Below are 22,716 nucleotides of genomic sequence, written 5' to 3'. Positions count from 1 at the left end.
TTAGTTCCATACTTCTGAACACTTCCTATCTAAAAAGGAAAGATGAGACTGAGATCATTTAAATCAGTAGACAAATGCCACAATTCCTCAAATGGCACGATGGGTGGAGCCCCAGAGGTGCAATGCACATTCTGAAAAACAGTGGTCATTGGGTTTATGGCCAACAGTGCCCAACTCCATGCTTGTACAAAAATACAGAGACACAGCCTGCAGTATACTCCACTGCGGGACGTCAGGGGTGAAGTTAGAGAGAGAAAAGTAAAAAGGAGCAAGACAGTGCAGAAAAGACATGGGATGAAAAATCAGAAAGAAATGACACAGTAACATTTGACTGTGGTGTCAGAGAGGAGTAATGGGCAAAAGATGTAACAAAGAATTAATTGCTCACCCTCTGTTCAGACACATGGCCATGGCACTGGTCTTAGGCTGTACCCACATCAGCATTTCAGTCCAGAACAGTGACAGAGCTTTGGGTGAATTTATTCCCTCTTATTGTAGTTGGCTTTGTTAATGAAACTGTTTTGATGACCTGATTCCAGATTCCTTTTGTAGGCCAAAAGAAAAAATCAGAAGCTCTACCAGATGTGTACCAGATGTGCTCCATTAGTCAATGTAAGTAAGAGGTGCAAATCAGCAACTGTTTTTCAGTCATCTCCAAATGCAGACAAGATGGGGACTTTTGGTTCCAGTGACCACACGAACCATAGTCTAAAGTAAAAAATCCCAACACATACTTACTGTAAACATGATGCCTCAGCACAAATCAGTTTAAACTGGTGCATTTATAAGGAGCCTAATTCCTTGCCAATGCAAAGAGTGCCTTAGAAAACTTAAGTGAAATAGAGATTTCAGCCTCTGTCAGAGAAAGGTGACATACTTTTGGACATTCTTCCTTCAGCATGTGCTGGATGACAAAGCCATTTGGAACATGAGACCTTATTTTCAAATTACATGTTTAATCTTCTCCCTCACAGAAGATTAAATTCTGATGCAAATGGAAAGGGATGGAGCCATCCCAGCCATGCCTGATGTTCCCTGCTAAAAGAGAATGGGAAGGGCATAATACAAAAAAAGAAGCCAAGCATTTAAGGGAGAAGATATAAAAGCAAAACCCAGGGGTTGCAAAATCCACATGAACTAAACCCATGACTCAAATTAGTATAATTGAAAACCATTAAGCTCAGCTCTGTTCAAGTAAAAATTAACTTTATAGTGACTATCATTATAAACTATTGCTTCATCTGGAAAATACATCATGGTTATATTTTATAATTTTTATCCTCTCTTGCATGTAGCTGCTAGAAGGCAGTTACAATGAGAACTGGGTCTTTCCAAAGTTGTTAACAAGACACATTCCTTTTGGTTCATGGCTAGTATTATGAGAGTTTCTGTCTTATGTCACTATTTCTGACATATGCTGGAGAGAGAACATCTTGGCTCAAAAAATACTGGACCATCATTTTATGGGAAGAGACTTTCTAGACCACAGAAGCAGATAGATTTACAACTGACAACACAGAGGTAATGATAACCTACGCTTACATAGCCCAGAGTCTTACATACTGTAAACTCAATTAGCAATTCTTTTATCTTCACCCAGAACAGATATATTGAAAATTGCAGATTGGGAGCTTTTCTCATATAGCTCTGACCACAAGGATAAATACTGCCTTACTTCAGCAGCATAATTTTTAGCCCCCTCATTTTTCATCCAGTTCAAGTTGTTTGATTCTAGGAGTCCATATTCCAGGCAGGCAGAGCACTCATTTAGGAACACAATGCAGGCAAACGTGCATTTGTTGGAGATGAAAGGCATGAGAGATGCCCATAATTTTGCCACAAATAAACTCCTCCTTTGGTTTATGTTACATCATGCCCTTCCACGTGAATAGTTTTGATAAAGACCTGTTACTCCCTTTTCTTTCACTATACACAGTGTGGATATATTAGATAAACAATTTTATATGTTCCCGTCAAGGAGAAATATCCCACACAACGAAGCAGACCTTGTGAAATAACATTTCACTTATCTGTTATGTCTTTCTGAACCTTCCCTAAGAACTATAATTCTCTAATCCCAGAAAACAGCTGCATATAGTCCTGCTCCAAGACATTTTTGTTCTCAAAGACCAGCAAACAAATGCAGACATACAGGTGAGGAAGGTTTCAACAGAAATATGTACATTATTTTATACCTTCTTTTTCTTTCTTTTTTGTTGCACCTTAAAGAGTTATTTTAATAACAGGCAATTCACAAGCACACACAGAATTTGAAGAGGTCTTCAAAATACTTTGAAGAAATAGATCATATACTCTAAGCCAAAAGTATATATCATTTTTATCTATTAGGGGTTTTTTACATTTTTACTGGGTCTCAGTGATTTACTAGTATAAAATAAAACACAGAGCTATACTCTAGTTACAAAAACATGCCCAATATGAGAACAGAGAGAGCAGTAAAGTTTGAAACTACAGTGAATGCAAGGGATTTGAACTAACATAGTACAACAATGAAGTTATTTTTCCAAACTTACCCATATGCTTGCAATAAATATGGTAATCCAGTAAATTAAAAACCTGTTGCATTTACACACTTCTGTCCACACTTGTCAATCATTTTCCAACAGCAAATATTTCAAGACAGTGGTTATAACTTCTGCTTACAGAAAAGAACAGCCTGGTTTGGTGAAATAAAGTTGACATTTAATTTACTCTTGTAATTTAAGTTGTTCATTCATTGCTCTTGTATGTTGACAGATAAGATTCCTTTAATGTTCTTGAGCAAAACAATAAATACAGTGTAGTTAAATTTTAGATGTGAAAACATTATGCTTTGTCTTGACAGCACCACAGTTAGGCATAAAGTTATAATGTTCAAATAGTCTCTTCTGAGACTCTCTGTGTCATAAAACATGCAGTCTTTCAAAGTGTATATGCATCTGTCATTTGACTTTTCCTGAAATCAGACATAGGTGGATGCATACTCTGATTCTTCACCTACAGACTGGAATTTCTTTGTCCTTCAGCCCCAGCTCCATGCTATGAATAGACACAGGTCTATCTGATTAAACAGGAACCTTTCCTTCACACAACTTCTGTGATTAGGGCCCAGGCCCAAGTAACAACTTTGTCTGCTCATCCAGGCTGTCACTGCTGGGACTGGGGGCCCTTCTCGGGGTGGCTGCAGTGACCCAGCAGGACCCCCAGGGCTCCACACACCCACCCACAGCCACAGGAGCATTCCTCACCAGCTCAGCCCCAAGTGTCCCACAGCAGAGTCCTGGATCCTTTAAACAATGCAATAACAGAGCAGTAACAAAAACCAGTCCAAGCTGGAGCCCCTGAGCAGGGACCCCAAAAAGGAACAGCTGGGCAGGGCACAGCTCCTGCCTGGGCTCACTCACAGACTCCACCTGCAGCTGCCCCAGACACCTGCTTGAATGGACTCTTCAACAGCTGGTGGGTTGAGGGGTTTTTTGGGGGGTTTTGATGTTGTTGGAGGGGTTTTTTTTGTTTTTACAATAGAAGCTTCAGTCCAATGAACTTGTTTCAGGAAACCTAAATTCACTGCTCACAGGGCAACTTCTCCTCTTGGCCTTACCAACTCTGATGATATTTCACCCAGTGGTCTAAGAGTTATTTCTCTGATAATAAAGAAACGGATACACTCATCACACAGTGGGTACATGAAGTAAATCAAGTTCAGCTCCAAATCTTCATATACATCTATATCTATTTTTTTCTGCATTAAAGACCTTATGTATTCATTGTTTCTTGTTTAGCCCAAGAGATTAAGATCTTCACGTTTCATAATCACTGCAGGTAATCTCTCCCATTTCCTACATTCTTGAACAGTAATTGTCTAATATCTACATTTGGCGGATTTGTCTCGAAATAAAATTGCATATTTTAAAAAGGACTTGTATGATGAGAATACATTCAGTGATGTGGAAGTTACAAAGAAAACCTCAGATGGCTCAGACAATAATAAGATATAATATTAAATTTAGACTTTTCATCAAGTCTCTTCGAATTCATACTAAGGTCTCTTTTCAGCTTTGTACTTTCCTCTTATTTTAAATGTTAATGGATTATCAAAGTCATCAAATTCTGTCATATAATCCAGAATGTCTGCTTTTTTAACCACAGAAACTGAACTGCACAATTTCTGTACAGACAGAACACTATATCAAATTGATCTGCAAAGAAGCAGACACCCTCAGCAACCACTGCAGAGGTACATATTAATTTTATGGTGCATTATGAGGACAGACACCTCAGCACGCTCATGATGGCCCCATTACTGTGTCCTCACTCTCTAAAAGCCATTGTGCTTATATAATCTGTTATTCAGACCTCTGCAGACTTCTGAGCAAAAGGAGCAAGGGATGCTCTCAATCATCACAGCACACACCAAGGTGCTCAAACCACCATCAACATCCAGAGATGAAATCGTCCATGCAAGAGCTCACAGAACACTGCTGCCTGCTGCAGAAAAGACAGAATTTCTTTGTTCAGGTATTGCACACTGCCTCTTCCCTCTACAAACACTAGTCCAAAAAAGGTGTCATTGCAAAAGGAAAGTGCCCCTAAACAGCAGTGCCTCTCTGCTTTAAACACTACTGTTGGAAGAGGGCTTCAAGCTCAGTGAGAGCAGAATGGCACTTGGAGAAGGTCACAGGAAGCAAGCACAAGAGGAGGAAAGTGTGATGTATCAAAGGAGCTTGTTCCATCCAAATTCAAGGGGAAAACAGAATAAGTATCCTAACATTTCACAGGAAGGGGAAAAAAAAGTAAAAGGTATCATTCTCTGTGGCTCAGATATTTTGTGTTTTTATGAGACCCCTGGGGGGTTGCAGAATCCATAGTGGTCATCAGGCAGGCGCAGCAGTTTCTATCCATTTCCACAGATTAGCACATGGATCAGAAATGCAAAAGGGAAACTTGCCTCTCTGCTGTGTGATAACTGTTGAACCAGTATTTCAGAGTTGTGAAAAGCCACAAGCAAACTGAGCAGGACTAGGTGTTCTGTCACCATTCCTTGCCCTTGTGTTTTTCCTGCCAAAACCCACATCCCACACCCAGCAAATGAAAGGAATCAGGTGCCTTGCAGCCAAATACTGCCTCCAGAAACCATGTTTGTATCTAAAATCTGAATCAAACTCCTGATAATCCACATAGTCTGCAAGAATAAGAGGAAGAGCTCAAAAACACATGAACTTTTTTTGTGCAGAGTCAATGGGTTGGTTAGCTAAAAAGTAAAGGAGCCAACTAAGTTATCCTCAGAGCTGCTATAATTCACCTCCAACATCCAGAGAACACTACAAGGCAATTTCCTCCCTCTGTTTAACCAAGACTCCCCTAAAAGATAATATTATTGCTAGTTCAAGATTCCTTAAACATACTTTGTTGCCACTAAAATATTATATAATAAGAATTAGTGCAAAAAATGGTATGTTTTAAATTAAAGCCAAAGGATCTCAGATTCTGAACAGCAATTACTTATAGTTTGGTATAAATCAAAAGAAATAGTAAACACAGTATTTCTGAACAATAGAAGAAATCCAATCTATGACATCACAAACATTCAGCTTTCTTAGTGACAGGCAGGATGTCTCTCCCTGAAAGGGAAACTTTCCCTCTCTGCTAGAGGAATATTAGGAAACCAAGGAGGCTTTACCAAATCCTGCAAGTTTCAACAACAGAAAGAAAAAAAGAAAACAAACAAACAAACACCAACCAACCAACCAAACACAAAAACACTCAAAGGGAATCTTCCTTACTCAGCATCTAAAGGCTAGACCACGAGGAAAGAACTTGAAGGGTAGAAAATACGGCAGCTCTGTGTATCTACTCTGCATCTTTCTACTAACTAATCCCATGTGAAAAGGCAAGGTTTAAACTGAGAATATAGTCCGAGAGAGACACCAACTCTGTTCAATAACATTTCCATTTTCATGATCAACATTTCCAGCACAGCACACAGATTCAAAATACAAATGTTCTCACTGGGCCAGCCCAATGTAAATCACACCTGTTTAACCCTTTTAATGCAAACTGTGACTGCCAGGAGTGCACAGACTCAGTTATGAAATTCAGACACACTACCTGCGAAATATGTTTTCCTTCTTTTATCTGTTAAATCTCAATCTGAAAATGCAGCAATTTCAATTAAAGTAGAATATAAAGCATATAAAACATAGGCTAATGCCTGAATTTGAAATGAAGCATGTGCCCTAAGGCACTGTATCATAATTCACTCTTGCTTTTGTTCTGTCTAAATGTGTACTCACCAACAATAAAGGCAGCCTCTGCTTTGTCACACAGGTGGAATCCTTGTCTCTCCACTCTCTTTGATTTGATCTCTTCTACTTCAAAGCTGGCATATTGCAAAACTTTTTTTTTTTTTTTTTGCAAAGTTTACGCAGACTTTAAGTTCATTGCAGCGTGACCTTATAAGTACAACAGCTCTGAGCTCCTTGAGACATTGATCATGTCTACATCAATGTTTGTACAATACCCACTGTAACAGGGCATTGTCTAAGGCTGGGGACTCTGGGCAATATTGTAACATAAATATTAAATAATAATAAAGTTCTGTCAAGTCAGTGATCTGTGAACTACGGCGGGTTCACGTGATCGTGTATTATGGCTCAAAGGCAGCCCTCAGCAGCCATCATATCAAATCTCTACAGTCTAAAAAGTACTTAAACAATGATTTACACACAAGTCATAAAATTAATAGGAATTACATATATTCCAAACTTGTATGTACACAAAAATTTATATTTGTGCTATAGTTAAGAAACTTCAAGGGCTCATTTTCGCTTTGTTCTTACAAAAACCGTTTCTGTTTCAAACTCTGAAAATGTTCAGAGATACATACACATACTAATATAACACAAATCAACAACAGGGTATCAAAACATTGGAATAGTTTTTTATAAAATTTGGAAATACACTCTGCATTAACAGACAAGTATAATTAAAAATTAGTTTAAAGTAGTAAGAGAGTTCCACATTAAAGTTTACAAAATAGGGCTAAAATTGATTTTCCAGTTTACCCATTCCTAGTCAGTAATTTTCACCCATGCCACAAGAGCTGTGTGGCATATTGGCACTAATATTCCTTTCTGGGAAAAATTCAAGTTGAGCTGCCTTACTTGGAAAATTTGAGTTTGCACAGAAAGGTAACAAACAACAAGGGGCAGAAAAAAGAAAATTACAAAGTTGAATTCAGGAAAACCATTATTTGGATATCTCATTAATGAACGGGGGGAGAAAAAGAAAAGAAAAACCAGAAGCACACTCCAAAATACCCAAATATAAAACAAAAGCTCAACACATATCTGTCTTTCACTTGGCTGTGATGAGCCTTGTATATTTAAATGGAAACAAGACCTACTGCAAAGCAAGAGAAAAACAATTCACTGAAACAGCCAAATGTGCCATTACCCCTTTATAAGACTAAGCTAATTATGGTTAAACCTGCTGTGTTTTTATTTTCATGCCACTTCAGTTAAGCACAGACAATTTAAATGGCTTTGGAATGGGGGAGTACATGCTTCACTGTAAACCAGGGTATATCCCACTTTTTCCCTAATGTAAATTCCAGGGGAAGGTATTATGCAGAGATTTACACTCCTTACATGCAAAAGGACTCATATATATAAAAATAATTTTTAAAAGTCACTTTCAAAAGACTACATAGTTACCTAAGTGATACATATAACCTACTCAGAGGTACACCTAGTTATCAGTAAAAAGAAAAAATTGGCCTGTTTCTCACAGATATCTAACACAGATACAGGAGAAACACGTGAAACTAGACAGTTAAAAACTCTTGTAACTAATTAAAGGAATAAATTGAACTCTAATTAGCTTAAAATCTGAGCAACTCACCTGAGAGTGTTAAAGAAGGCTAAAGGCAAATCTAGATCTTTTTTAACAGAAGTATGCTAAAGACCACATACTGAAAGAGGAAAAAAAATCAAGTGTTTAAGATGTTTTATCTGGTGAGAAAAAGAAACTGCCTCTCTAAAACGTGCTCTGAAGAATGCTCAGAAAAAGCAGTAGATGCTAAAAGTCTTTCAGATGAAACAGCTTCTCTGTTTCATATGTTTCTTTCTATCATCATTAGATACCTTTTTTTTCCCCTATTTCTGAAAATAAAAAGTTACTTCTTTTGACATTAAAAGCTTGATTTTACAAACTATTTGATGCACTCTAAGGATATTGTTAAAAGACAGTGGCATGCTGATGTGAGTTGTACAAAGGTCAGTGATTTGGAGGCTCTTTCAGACAATTTGCCAGGATTTTGGCATTTTGTAAGCACACATAGGACAGCTCTCCAGCAAGCTGACCTTGACAGTGAATTGGATAAATAAACCTTCAATTTACCCCCTCCAGCTCGATGCTAGCCCAGCTGATCCCTCTGGAGCCTTCACCTGTCCATATCGTTCAACTGCCTGCAACTTCCAACTGACGAACATCCCCAGCCTTACAGGTCCTGTGACAAACACCATCTAAAAGATAAGGCTTCTGAAAAGTCAAAGTCAATAGTGCTTCCATTGAAAATTTAATGCTGCTTCCATCTTTACCCATCATTCTTCCTACTGTTGCATGTATCCCAGGAGGCACTTCAAGCAAAAGCACTACTCCATAACAGGTAATGACGTGGCATTTAATGATACTGTCCAAAGTGATCCAAGCCCATGGAAAGTAATGTGCACTCATGTACCAGATAAGCACAGCTGAATGTACTAGAACAGCAGTATCTCTCACTGCACTGTCACTAGATACAATGTGACATATGCTCTGCCATTGTACCTGGCTTTTCCTTTTACTTCCCCATCAGAGGAAAAGAGCATTTTCAGATACAGAGCACCAAAGTGTTAAGGGAATTCAGTAAAAGGTAGGATGGCAACATATCCGTAATTAAGTATTCACAGCCTCTTTAATACTTCAGTGCTCTTGGATTCGCTACTAAAATCTGTGAATTATACCTCATTGAAGAATGTCCTTAATCGACTCTGACATGTTTTATTGGAGGCAGAAAAAATGTTTCAGTATGATAGATAAGGTTAAAAATGTTACTACTCTGATCATTTACTCTAGTGCCTTGCAAAAAACTCCAAAGCCAAAAACCATTTACATCATTCATCTGATGCAATGGAGAAAAAAAAGCATTATCTGACAGCCCATTTTAGCTGATGGGACAAAGTGCACATTTTCAATTTTCTGACAAAGTTATGTTGTTTATGTAGATAAGAAAAAGAAGAAGAAGAAAAAAACACGACTGTGACATTTCTCCCGCATGCCATAAGGATCTGAAATTCGAGTTAAACAGCAAAGTACCTTGAGACCGCGCAGAGCAGAGCATGACAAACAAAAATCATTTTTATGGTTTCAAACCAAATAACACATTACATGTTTTCTACTCTAATAGCAGCGCAGGGTTCTGAGGCAGCCCCAGAACGTTGCAGCAAAGCTCAGCATGACATCTCTATGCATGTGTGAGAACACTTCCCTCGCTGCAGCGGGACCGCGAGGCAGCTCAATAAAAGCCACTGAAATATTTTTAAGTAAACATTTTAACTGAGATTTTCTCGTATTAATTTTGATACTCTCCAGATATCGATGCCTTCTGCTTGTACTACTCGCTGCAAAAGGGACCAACAGGAATCTCATACATATTCAGTTTCTATTATTAGTTTTATTAGAGTGATCCATGACTACGTGGGAAAGTTAGCAAAGAAAAGGAATTGTTCAAACTCACAGCCAGAGACTTCTCCATGGAACGACACGACACTGGCAGAAAGAGAAGACTCTGAACTTATATTCCTCAGGACAGGGAACATTAAGTTTTCAAATAAATAACCTTTGCTTTTAAAACTTGCATGGATAGCCTGTATAAGAGATGGTTTAACAGTCCCTGTTTTGTTTTTTCACCACCAAAAAAATGCATTTTCTTTTTTGGTCATGCCAATAAAGCAAAATTACTAGAAGCATTTTTACTTACTATGTAACTGACAAGATGATTATTTCAGCACAAATTAGGGAGAAGCAGTGTTTACCACAAAAGTAAAGTAATCCCATTCCAGTTCATTTTACTACTCATACACCTAAAGGTAAGCACACATTTACAGAACTGGCTCAATTACCTGAGGCTTGGTGGAACACACCTAAATTACTGAGACATCTATGAGCTGCACCACTACCCATTAGAAACCAAAATGAAAACTTTCAAATAATTGGCTAAGACCCTAATTCTACAGCATGGAAAAGGCTTTAAATTAGTACCAGATGCTGGATTTTGTTCTTTAAACAACAGTTCTAAGGACAGAGAAAGATTCATCTTCCAAGACTACTCCTGCCTGCAGACAATATGACCCATCTTAATGAGGCTGCTGAATGCTTTATGAGCAATTTCATCCACTAGTTACTATATTCTGGCACCAAAATTGAAATATTCATTTTAAATCTTGCCATTAGGACAGTGTTGCTCTCTGCCAAATTTCCAATGCCAATTCCTACATTCAATTGTGATTGAGTGCTTCTCCAGAACCAAACAGATAACAGCAAGCTCTGCCCACGCATCCTGTGTCATAACCAGCTCATTAAGCTCCCTGTTCCCATAGACACTGCTTGGAAAAGAGACACTGGGAAAACAGATTTCCATGACCCAGTTATAGCCATGCTACCTCTATCAGCTACCTATATCTCTGCTTGTGTGTTTAATTATAAAAATCTTACTGAATAGAATGGTCCCACCTCTGAGAAACTGAGAAGGGGATGAGAGACAAGGAGAATGGAAAATTCAGGGTTTATTTCAAAATTTTGAGGGAAAAATATGGGTGCATACTCCAGAAAATGTAAAAAATATATGGTATAAGTAAATTTGCATGTCACACTAGCCAGTCACAAAATTATTTTACTGTAATACTACACATAGACCTTTGACCTGGGAAAAACATCAAAAAATGGCCGTTTTTTGAAAACTGTGATTTTAAAAGAACACATAAAAAAGAACATTTTTGGAAAACTATGATTTTAAAAGCACACATGAATTAGAGGAATATGAAAAAAGCTTTCCTACTCTATGTTTTCTACTTGAAGTGTGTGCTTTTAGAAGACCAGTTGCCACCCATGAGAATGCTGCATAAACATTTTCAGAGACTGTGGCCATGGGAGCTAGCAGGAAACACAATCAACCAAGTGTTCTCCAAATTAACTGTGGAGAGCAAGGTAAGAGGGTCTTTATCTCCTCTTTTCTGGAAAAAAACCAACAGACTCATAAGCAAGGTGGAATTTAATACAAAAAACCCCTACCCCATAGTAAAAAAAAACCAGTTGAAGAACACAGAGTCAGAATTCATGATCTAGAGCTACCCAGCAAATCTAATGAAAACATACCACAAAGTTACAATTAACCCCAGAATATTTGACTTGAAACTTTCCTATTCTTGGTGATTGAATTTTTACACATCAAATTTTTCACCACAGAAATTAATATATCATCTCTGTCCATGCATCACTTCCATGCATGGAGAAGTTCACTCTCCTGTGCTTCAGTTTCTTGAATCCTTTCTTTGCCTTTGAATTTTTATTTTTTTTTTGCATAATAATTGCTTCACTTTTATACATTGTAGGGCTTAGAAGGAAGAAAGGAGGAGGCAAAGAAAGAAAGAAAGAATATTTACTTTCCTTGTTACTAATTTTCAGACTGCTTTTTTTTTAAGTAAGATGTTTTGTTTCCCAGGCAGTATGCATGCCTTGCTCTATGAAGTGTGAGGTGCAATTGCTGCCCCAGCTCTGTGTGTGGCTGTGGCCTTAGAAGTCAAGGATAAAAGAAACAAAACATTTTTTTTTAATTCTGAAGTGAAAAATCCATTTGATTTCTTTTTGTTTATTGCTGCATTACTTAGGTAATTGCTTGAGTTGAGTCAGACTGACGGCAGGGCTCTGGACCCTCTGACTCCAAACCTTTTGCTTTATTTATTAGTCTCACTTATTAAAAGAATGTCTTGGCTTATATGATGGGTACTATTCAAGCAGAAGTTAAATCACTTATATTTGCAATCTAAGTCACTGACTCACAAAGGCTGAGTATACCATGCTAAGTATTCACAAAAATGCTCTAAACCACGAAAATCATAAGCTCAGCCCTGAAAAATGAGATAGTTCAAAAAGGTCTGTGAAGATTTGTAAAACATGTAAGTGAACCAAGCCATAGTAACTTGTACACAGAAGTCATTCCACACAGAAAAAACCTGTAGCATTCACAGATATAAAACCTGGCCATGCTTGAGCAGCTCACATGCAATGCAATCTAATTTATGCAGGGAAACCTAGGCAAAATTTAGCTTAACCTCTGCCTCTCAGAATGATCCAAAAACCTGTTATTTTAAAAAGCATTATTTTCAGTATTTTCTAATATTCTTAATAGAAATCAAGCTCCTGGGGTCTTCTATTATGTGGTGATTTGGGGCAAAAGCAGAGATATTTCATTATCTGTTACCTCAAATGGTGCTGATGTCATCTTCTAAAACTCAGAATGGCTAACAATGGAATCCTCCACAAAAATGTTAGGTCACAAGATAAGTTACAAAAGGAAAGCACTTCATTCATTTTTTAAATTTTCATTGATGTTTTAACCTGATGGCCCAGGATAAAATTACACACACCAAGTATTTAAGAAATTCATATGTACAAACCTTAAACCCTGTCATAAAGAAATTTTCCTTCTTTTCATCGTTAATATTCTACAATATTTGTTTTAATAAGCTATTCACATCCCCAACAACTTCAAAGACAAAGGAGTTGTGGTTAGAATCGTGTACTGAAAGGCAAGACTCCTGGTTGATGTTCCTGGGTTCACATGTCCTTTCTGTCTTTGCCAGATTTCCAGGAATAATTTCCTCGCTCCGATTCTCCCCACTTTCAGCTTTAGTTTCTCTTTCAGTCCTGTCCTGCAGCTGAGTTACACGTGGCCCTGGCACAAAGTGAGGTGCCCTCCTGTAAGCCATTAGGGATATTCTTAGTGCTGCTTTTTTCCAGCCTATTAGTTTTTGTGCTAGTACTGTGCTGGTTGCCTTTAGCAATGCACTGTTTTGCTGTATGACTTCTGTATTTGCTTGAGGCCACAACAGTATCAGTGTTCTGTGTCGTTTCTGTTTTGTCTCAGCCAGCCCTTGCACTCACCTGAAATGAGTGTGTCCTTTTGCCACTGACAGTTCAGAATGTTAGTCCCTATGATGTGAAAAACATGATCCACCTGGATGTTTACAGCCAGTAAACCAACTGTTTTTTGGGAAAGCACGAAAGGAGGTGAGAGCCTGAGTGAGTTTCATGAGCTCTATTATTAAACAGTGGTGTAGTTTATCAAGGTAAATTAATCCAAGTAAGACCTTCTCTGTTATTTTTGGATCATTTTCACCAGGCTGCCAGGAGAGCATCCTAGAAATTCTTCTGCAATTCTTCTGTTTCATTATGGAAGTTTTCACTATCATCACACTCTTGTTTTCACTTCCATTCTTTGCTAATGACCCCCAAACCTCTCCCATAAAGCAAATCTCTCAACTCAAACTTCCAAACTTCACAGCACAATATTCTTCTCTCTCAGCAATTAAATTCTCATGAAATGCTGATTTTCACTTGCACTGAGTGGTGAAGCATTTTCTAGTCTAAGCCCCAACCCAGACAATTTCCTCAGTACCACTAACTCTTCATGAGTTGCCTCTTCTCTTTGGCTTCTCCTGCTGTCATTCCACACTAGATTGCCTTCTCTCTGACATCTTGTGTAATAGATATTCTTCTGCTATATTTCATTTTACTTCTTCTACATTTTAGGATAATCAGAAAGGAGCATCAGATGCTTACTGTGCACTAATCCTGTCTTGAACCCTGAAATTATATCTGCACTGTCCATAGTCCTGGCAGAGGCCTCCAGCCCTCACACTACCCCACAGCACGTGGCCACCTGCCCACCTGAAGTCCATGATATGTAAGATATGGGAAAAACTTCTTTAACTACAACACCAAAGGATTCCTCTGCCTTTCTCAAAATATCTTCATTGTGCAGTTCACAGGCTTTAGAAGTATATTGAAAATTTCTGAGTGTGCTGCCTTTAAATTCCAATTACCATAATTTCATCTCATAATTAATAAAGTAAAAGTAGAAGCAATAGTGCTTCTGATTTACATAATTAGTATAAAACCCATGCATGGTTCAAACAAAATGCTGCAACCAAATTTTGAAACTTGATAGCATAAACCTAAGACCCTTAATCTATAATTAAATTTAAGATAGCTTGATTTTAAGGATATGGAATGTTTTCATAACAGGTGTAAAATTTATGTGGACAAAAAATCTATTAAAATACTGAGATACTACTGGAATAGAAACAAAATGTTCCTTACTCAAGTGTGACCATTTCCATTGGAAATGCACATACAGAGCATTAATTAAATCCTCCTTTAGCATGACCACTCCAAAAAAAAAAAGCTTTGAAGAGGGACTTCTTCATAGGATTTTCTGGAAAAGAAAACAGAGAAAATAAAAAGTAAGTATATAAGTAAATAAAATCTAAGCACAGTCTTGCAAAACTGTAAAAGCCATTTTAACCACCTGGTCTCTAGAATGGATCCCAGCAAAGCCAGGTGTGGGCAAATGTTCAATTTATGTAGAAGAACTCTCCAAATAAGTCTTTCAAAGGACACAGCTAAAGCTTTGTGGCCATAGTGTTATGGGTGAAAACTGATACGAAAACCTTCTTGTCTATTTAAGGCTATCTACAGTTAAACTGCTTTTGAGGGATGACTATGGCATTACTGCTGAAGGGCTTGGGGGTATTTCTTGCACAGTACACGATTTTCACAGCAGGGCCATATCCCAGTTTTACAAATCTAAAAAGGCAAATGTGCATTCAGGAGCAAAAAAGTGCATTTCAGTCCTAAAAAAGCATTATTTAAAAGCACTAGTCATTATCACATCCAAAATATTTTGTTTCTATTATAAAGAATTTTTAAATTGAGTCATTCACTGGTAATTTTCTCCCCAGTGACAGTGACCCAAATTTCTCTTCAAAATTACAGATGCCGAGTTAGCACAGAATCCTTATTATTTTAATGTTACAATAACGCAGATGATAGTTTTCTTAGCAGAAAGATAAAGAGATTACTGAATTCTAAACCTGAGATAGAAACAAATTTCTTACTTTACATTGTGTCACCCTCACTCCACAGAAAGAGTGATTATTATCTGCAAGGGGGGGGGCAGTAAAGCCCTCCAGAAGCAAGCCTTTCATAACTTCACCATTTTTCACAGGCAAGTATAATTACAGTTTTGCATAACCATCTAATGAGAGGAAGTCCTTTCTTGCAGTGTTAATAAAGGACCTTGCATAACATGTTAACAAAGCAATGGCACTCTATGTAGGTAATGTCATTGTGTAATTAGCATGCTCATAAGATGACTTAAGATTACAGTTTATCTGAATCTAATAACTGCCTATCAGCTGCTTTACCATTCTGTCTTTTTCAATATATCTTTCCTCATGAATGGTTTGAGTATCCACCCGCTCAGTGCAGAAGCACAGAGGGAATAAAACAAGCCAGTAACGAAACAGAAAGAAAAAACTGAGTTTGGGAGCAATGAAATTAATAAACATGGAAAAACCCCCAGTTTTTTCACGTACCTAGGCATGTATTTTAGGACACGGTATCACAAATACCAGTCTTTGCTATTCATTTCTAGATGGTACAATATTTGAAATGATATGAGAAAGGCTACTGGAAATTTTACTGGTCATTTCATACATGGCATAAAAGTGGAGAGTGGGAAGAATTGGACAGTTGTCTGAGCCACTTTACAGGGCGCTTTGAAAGGAAGCTGCCTTTGGTTGGAACACTCAAGTTCAGTATTTACCAGCAGCCAGCATCAAGCCCTGGTTTCTTCTCCTTTCCTGTAGCCATAGGCTCAGAGGGAGAGAAAAGCAGAATTAATCAGTCTGATAGTACAGCTGGGCAGGAATCACCCTTCCAGTTCCCAGTTCTGCAACTTGGACCTCAGAAAGTGACAATTAAGAAATAATCAGAAGTGGAAGAACTTGGCTTGGAACAATGTAATGTTGATTCACGGATCCCTGTAGAGAAAATCCCTTTCTATCTCTTTTTTCTCTATCAGACTCAGGAAAGAAAGCCAAGTGGATGACAAAGTAGAGGATGACAGAAAGTAAGCTTTGGCTTGGCATGTTCTTTATAATGTGAACATTTCAGAGCTGGAAGGGAGAGAAGTCACAGTTTTGGGGACCACAAACATTCAAGCTCCTGAGAACAGTGAGGACCCCGATGAAGACAGAAATTCGGCAAAGAGCACTCCACACCTCCCGACTTAAAAACCATTACAAAATAATAAAAAATTACATGTAAAACTTTTCCTTAAAAAAAAAACCCACAACAATAAAAAATGCATCCCCCTGAAGTAGTAACTGTAAAACAAATTAAGACATTTCCAAGTATTTGCTAACCTACTTACAGGCATCATTGCTCCCTTGGGCCTTTGTAGCCTTACACCTTCCTTAACGGACTAGCTGAATAGGTAAATGGGTTATATCAGGCCAGGAAATCAATGTGTGTACTGTGTTCTCAGCCCCAGATGAGCTTGTCGAAGCCATTTTATTATAGCTGGAGGAGCTGTATTGATCCCACGTTAACTACTCGGAGGTGGCGAGCAATCCGATGAAGACGCGTCCCGCCGTCCATCCAAATGCTCTCTCCCCTCAATAGCCCTAACAGAGTTAAGTGTTTGCAGATTGAATTAATCTAATGTTTGCTTAATCAAAACTGACTACGCTGCAGCCTAAATTCTATTAATTACTCAAGGAATCACGCTAATGCTGTAACATGACGTTAGGCTGGAAAGGGCTTTATTTTACTATGGCAGGAGGGAAGAGGGGTCATAGGGAGAGTGGGGGGATAAGTCAGCGGCTATTTCATAAAAATTTTTTTTTTTTTTATTTCACATTCTCCAAATAGAGAAACTTCAGTCTTTTCTGGGTTTTTCTCAAATGGGGTTATTGTCAGGCAGCAAAGTTTCCCTTTAGCAAATTGACAGGCACAGCAAGTTAACTTCATACTTGATGAGGAAGAAAGAAGTTGCAACATCGTCCAGAATTATTTATGCAACAAGTCTTCTCTTGAATGAAACCAGATGCAACTTCTCTAATTTATTTCTATCTAGTCCTAAGGTTAGTATAATGGTTTTCTTGAAGATAGTCAGAAGTAATTTCTTCTTCACTGTCTAATAAGAAAAAAAAGTTTCCCGGATTTTCCACAGACTACAACAATGGACTACATGTAAACTACGATAATAAATGAAATAAGTACTGCTTGACACTAACTTAACTAAAAGATTTTCAACAATATTATCTAGGCATCAGCCAATCCACGTGTTGGGGTCAAATGTCCATGGAACATTTACCAAAGTACAGGTAAGATTTCCAGGTAATTGTTCCATAGAAAAAGCTTAAAAAGCAAGACTATGTGCATAATGTTTTGTTCTATCAAGTGTTCCTGATTATTTAAAAAGCCATCACATCAGCTACTTCACAGAGGGAAGAAGAGGGAAGATCTCTCTTTAGTTGGGGTTTTTTTCCCTTTTTTTTTTCCCCCAAAAATAATTATTTCATACAACACTTCATGGTGCTACATTTTCTTAAGCTAATTTTGGTGTTAAATTATCTGTCTTCATTTGTAACACCAGGTGAGTTTGTTTTCTTTTCCTCTTCCTAAATAGTCTATAGATGAAAAGAGTGAGTTTTGTATGGGAACAAAATAATGTTGATTTGATTAATACAGCCGTATGCTTACAAAGCACACACTGAGTGTTAAATAACAAACAGTAGCCAACTGCACAGATTAGCTACATATGAAACATATGTCCTGGAACAATGATTTTGTTTCAAAGAACAGTCTGTGCTTTTTTCTTACACCTTAATTTACCTTTTCAGTTATGCTATAAAGTACATTCCTGATTACTACCTTTGTAATGAAAAAGAGTTGAGATGTTTTTTCTCAAAGGCATAGAGAGACATCACAGCAAAATAATTATGAGGAAAACATCTTCTCTCTGCCTCTCATGGTCTTCATCACTATTATTTTAACTTAATGTCAGTCTTGATTTCAAGAGATTCTAAGATACATTTTAATCTGAGCAGAGAAATTTTGTGCAATCATATTAATCTAGTAAACTTATTCCATGAAAAAATGGAAATAGTACTCCAAGAAACATTGTTCAGTTAATAAGACCAATGCCCCACTACCTGCAGTGCAAAGCTAAAGCAGATCCCAGAAGGGCAGGAACCTGCCAGAACTTCAGAACTTTCAGAAGTAAAGAGAAACAGGAACAAAATGTGCAGACAACATCCATTTTGCATTTGAAGAAGGGTTATAAACTGCATTTGGGGAATTTAGAAATTAGTTTTCCCATTTCTATTAAAAGTCTTTGCCATGGCATCAGAAAGAGTTTTGCTGAAAAGATTTTGGTGTAGTCATTACTTGCGTTTTACTGGAATTGAACCACCAATTTAAAACTGCCTGGGTGCTAAACACTGCCTAAAACATTCTGAAAGCCAAACTTATTCCCACAAAAAGGGATTCAGCTTTGAGTCATATTTGAAAAGGATTCCTTTGGAGTTGTTGAACTTTCTCCTGCATCAAAATTTTGTTACATATTCCAAAGTAGAAAAATTTTAAACATAGCCACAAAATATTTAATATAAATAACAACAAACAAACAACACTATACCACACCTGCAAAATAAGACTATCTCATCTGAGAGAAAATGGGAGAATTATTTTGTGAACCATGTACATATGAAATATAATTTCTCCCCTCCATACTTCACCTGTTAGCAGGATTATTGATGTAAACATTCCTTCAAGAACAGGACCTTTTTCAACTTAAAAACTATTACCTTATCAAATATCATATATGAGTTTGAGAAAAAGAAAGCAAACATTGTGGTTGTTACAAGAATTATAACTGATATATTGTGAAGGTGGTAAAAATGGTAAGATACATTTTGAGGCTACTGTAAGCACTTCTACTGTACTTAAATTTCAGCTCATATATTTATTTAATGCAAACCAAAATTCTCGCCTTGCTTCTCAGATAAGAATATTCCTTTTGCTAAATGATCATTTTCCATTGAAGTGTAATGTTTGAAATCTGCATTTCGTGTCAGAGGTTGCTGATCTGCAGAGGGAGCAGTGAAACCCAGTGTAATGAAATATTGTTTTTTACAAGCCATACTTTTGCACAGCATCAAGATTATTCTGGGTTAAAATACCAATAAAATGAAAAATCCTTATTACAATTGATTCAAACATGTCAAAATGCATTTTACCTTAATCAAACTACTCTGCCCTTCACTTTTCAAACATTTCTACAACATGAATTATATCTCACATTACAGAAAGAAACAAAACTGGCTGCTTTAAACCATAATCATTGCAAATTGCAGCACTGACACCTCTGAATTAAAATTGCAGGAGAATTCACATTTAGGTTGTTTGAACCACTATCTACAGTCATTTGACATATTATAGGATCAGAATAATTTTAAGACGAATATAATATTCTTCCCCATGTATTTCATTAGTGAGGATCATTTGGATAAAAACAGAGCTCAATTTTTGAAGTCCACTGACTTGCCAGAGATAACTGTTAAGAGTTCAGTGTTTGTGGTATAACAAGCTCTGAATGACAGTGTTCTCTCCTATTTCTCAAGAGTACAGCTTTGTCATCTACCACTGTGATCCCAACAAAGAAAAATCCAGATGTCTGCAAATTAAAGGAGAGCTGGATGACATTCTGCTGTTAATGCTCAGCATACATAAATCATTGTAATAAGAGAAGATTGTTATATTAACCTTTGTCACGCAATTTTCTTTTTCTCTGTAAGAAATAGGAAAAACAACAAATTAGGTGGCACAATAATTCTATTTTGAAGCAGAATGGTGCAGAGAACTTTTATCCCCTTGCCAGTCACGTGATTCCCACTTACCTGGAATTTTATTTTTGCCCTATCAGAAGTTAATAGCATGCACACATACTTCACTTCAATTGGTATATTGCTAGGAAGATGGAAAACATCTTACAAATAAATCATAATTTTAAAGGAATAGATACTGGTAGACAAGAAGCTGTGAAATTTAACCTTTGCCCTACCAAAAATCCATCTCATGGCCACTGAAATGCTTTAGTTCCCTCCATCACTTATCGTATGTGGGAAAGGGGACATTAAAAATTCCACGTGTTAAAAATTAATGTACAATATCTGAGCCAATGCAACCCCCCAGGTGCTGCAACGTACAAATGTAAGAATATTTTCACAACAGGGAAATGGTAGGATTTGAACACCCACCTCAGTGGAAAGACTTAAAGTGTTCCATTGAGGAGACCCAGTGATATTTTAGGTCCCTGCTGTATGGAATATATCTGTATCATGTGTAAGATTAGTGCTGAAAACTCATCCTCATGCCACAGACCTGCCATTCTCCCAAAATGATTTGTTTTGCAAAGTTCCAACTATAAACAAATAGCTAGTGATCTAGCCAAATAAACAGCTAAATAAATAGGTGTTCAAATGAGCTGCCTCAACTTAGGGACGTGGTGTCACGTGAAGCATCCTGACATCCACCCTGCTCCTGGGGGCTCTGCTGCATAAGACAGATGTGCTGGCTGAATGGAAAGGTTCAGGACTGAGCTTTCCAAGCTTAAAAAAGGACATTTACAATCCAGTGCCTTCAAAGGAAGGTTCAGCTGGGTTTTGACCATTTCTGCAGTAGGCAAGAGGATAATTAGAATACTTATGTGAAATAAACAGGAAAATGTAATAACTTGGAATTATTTTTTCATCATTCCAGTACATTTGTATTTTATAAAGTACTTTTAAGTGAAAATAAATATTGAAAAGCCCATATAACCTAACCCTTACATCATAGTACAGATAGACAAAGTTAATGTACTATCAACAATCTAAACCAACCCAAGGTATTGCTCTACCCTGGATCGTGTCCCCAAGATTAATTCAACCTAATCCCTTCTTTTAAATTATTTCATTTGCATATCAAACTTGCATTCTTGTCCCTCATACAGTCACTTAGTCACTTCAGAAGTGTCCCAGTACATACCAAAATTAGGATAAAAGTAAAGTTATTAAAAATATGAGGGGGAAAAACACGCTGGAAAACTCCTCACTTTATTTTTTTTGCAACAGAAACATCTAGGAATGTAAGTACAATTTCAGAAAATTACACACACAGTTGATGGTTTCAGTATGTTTAGAAATAAGTAGCACATTGCCAAAGAAATATGAGCTTTAATTGAGGACAACATGGTATGCTACTGGGATGTCACACTAATTCCTCTGTGGAAAGGATAACAAAAGTATTAAGAACACATTCTCATGCTGAAAAGGTTGAAAAATGGCTACATACTTCTGCAGTAATATTTCTGTTGTGTTTCCCATATCAAAGTCCCCAACTCTTGGAGAATATGACCAAGTCCAAAATCAAAAGCTTCCCTAAAGTCAGAGTTCACACTCCTAAAGCACTGCCTGAGCTGTTGCTGCACCCACAGCCAATAAAATCACTGTTTATACAATAATTATAGACCACTTTGATCCACACTTTTAGATTTTTTCCTAGATTCTTTTTCTCTGACAAATAAAAACAATGCTAGTTATTTCAAGAAAATCAGGGAATATGTTTGAGATCCCACTCAACACCATTAACTATGGATTAAAAAAAAAAAAGGAAAAAAGAAAACACCACAACACCAACAACAGTACAAATAAGGAGTTGAGATGATATTTCTAAATTTACCTTGATGGGTATTTTCCATATGGATGGTAAGCTGACAGTACAACAGGAGCCAGTGACAGTGTGCAAGCTCCCAGTTCCGGCCTTAACTTTCCATAAAGATAAATCTAAACAGGTGGGATACATCTGCTAAACTACACTGGAATTATTCTTTACCTTCTTTTTACTGAATCCATATTACAAAATAGTAGTTTTGTGCATATCTTTAAACATTCTGGCATATTTTCTCCTGAAATGTATTTTTTAAAGTATGAGTTGCAGAAACTTCTTTCCCCTTTTTCCACAGTCTTATTTGCAGGAAGCATAATGTACTTTATTTTCATGTAAGAGAAGCATAAAGGGGAATTTTTTTTTTTTTTTTTTCTTCTCATGATCCTCCAGTACTGGAACTTCTTGCTGTAGTCAGAAATTGCATCAGCAAGCTGGGCTTGCTTCTAAACTGTCCCTCTGGAGCCAGAAAGGGGAAAGAGGGAGAAGGGAGAAGGGAGAGGGGAGAAGGGAGAAGGGAGAAGGGAGAAGGGAGAAGGGAGAAGGGAGAAGGGAGAAGGGAGAAGGGAGAAGGGAGAAGGGAGAAGGGAGAAGGGAGAAGGGAGAAGGGAGAAGGGAGAAGGGAGAAGGGAGAAGGGAGAAGGGAGAAGGGAGAAGGGAGAAGGGAGAAGGGAGAAGGGAGAAGGGAGAAGGGAGAAGGGAGAAGGGAGAAGGGAGAAGGGAGAAGGGAGAAGGGAGAAGGGAGAAGGGAGAAGGGAGAAGGGAGAAGGGAGAAGGGAGAGCTGTGCAGCAATTCCACATGAGCGTGGTTGCTCAACACCATAGAAAAGGTGTCTGCCT

The sequence above is a fragment of the Prinia subflava genome, chromosome 13, assembly GCF_021018805.1.
Source record: "Prinia subflava isolate CZ2003 ecotype Zambia chromosome 13, Cam_Psub_1.2, whole genome shotgun sequence".
NCBI classification, from domain to species: Eukaryota; Metazoa; Chordata; class Aves; order Passeriformes; family Cisticolidae; genus Prinia; species Prinia subflava.
This window is presented reverse-complemented; position numbering follows the sequence as displayed.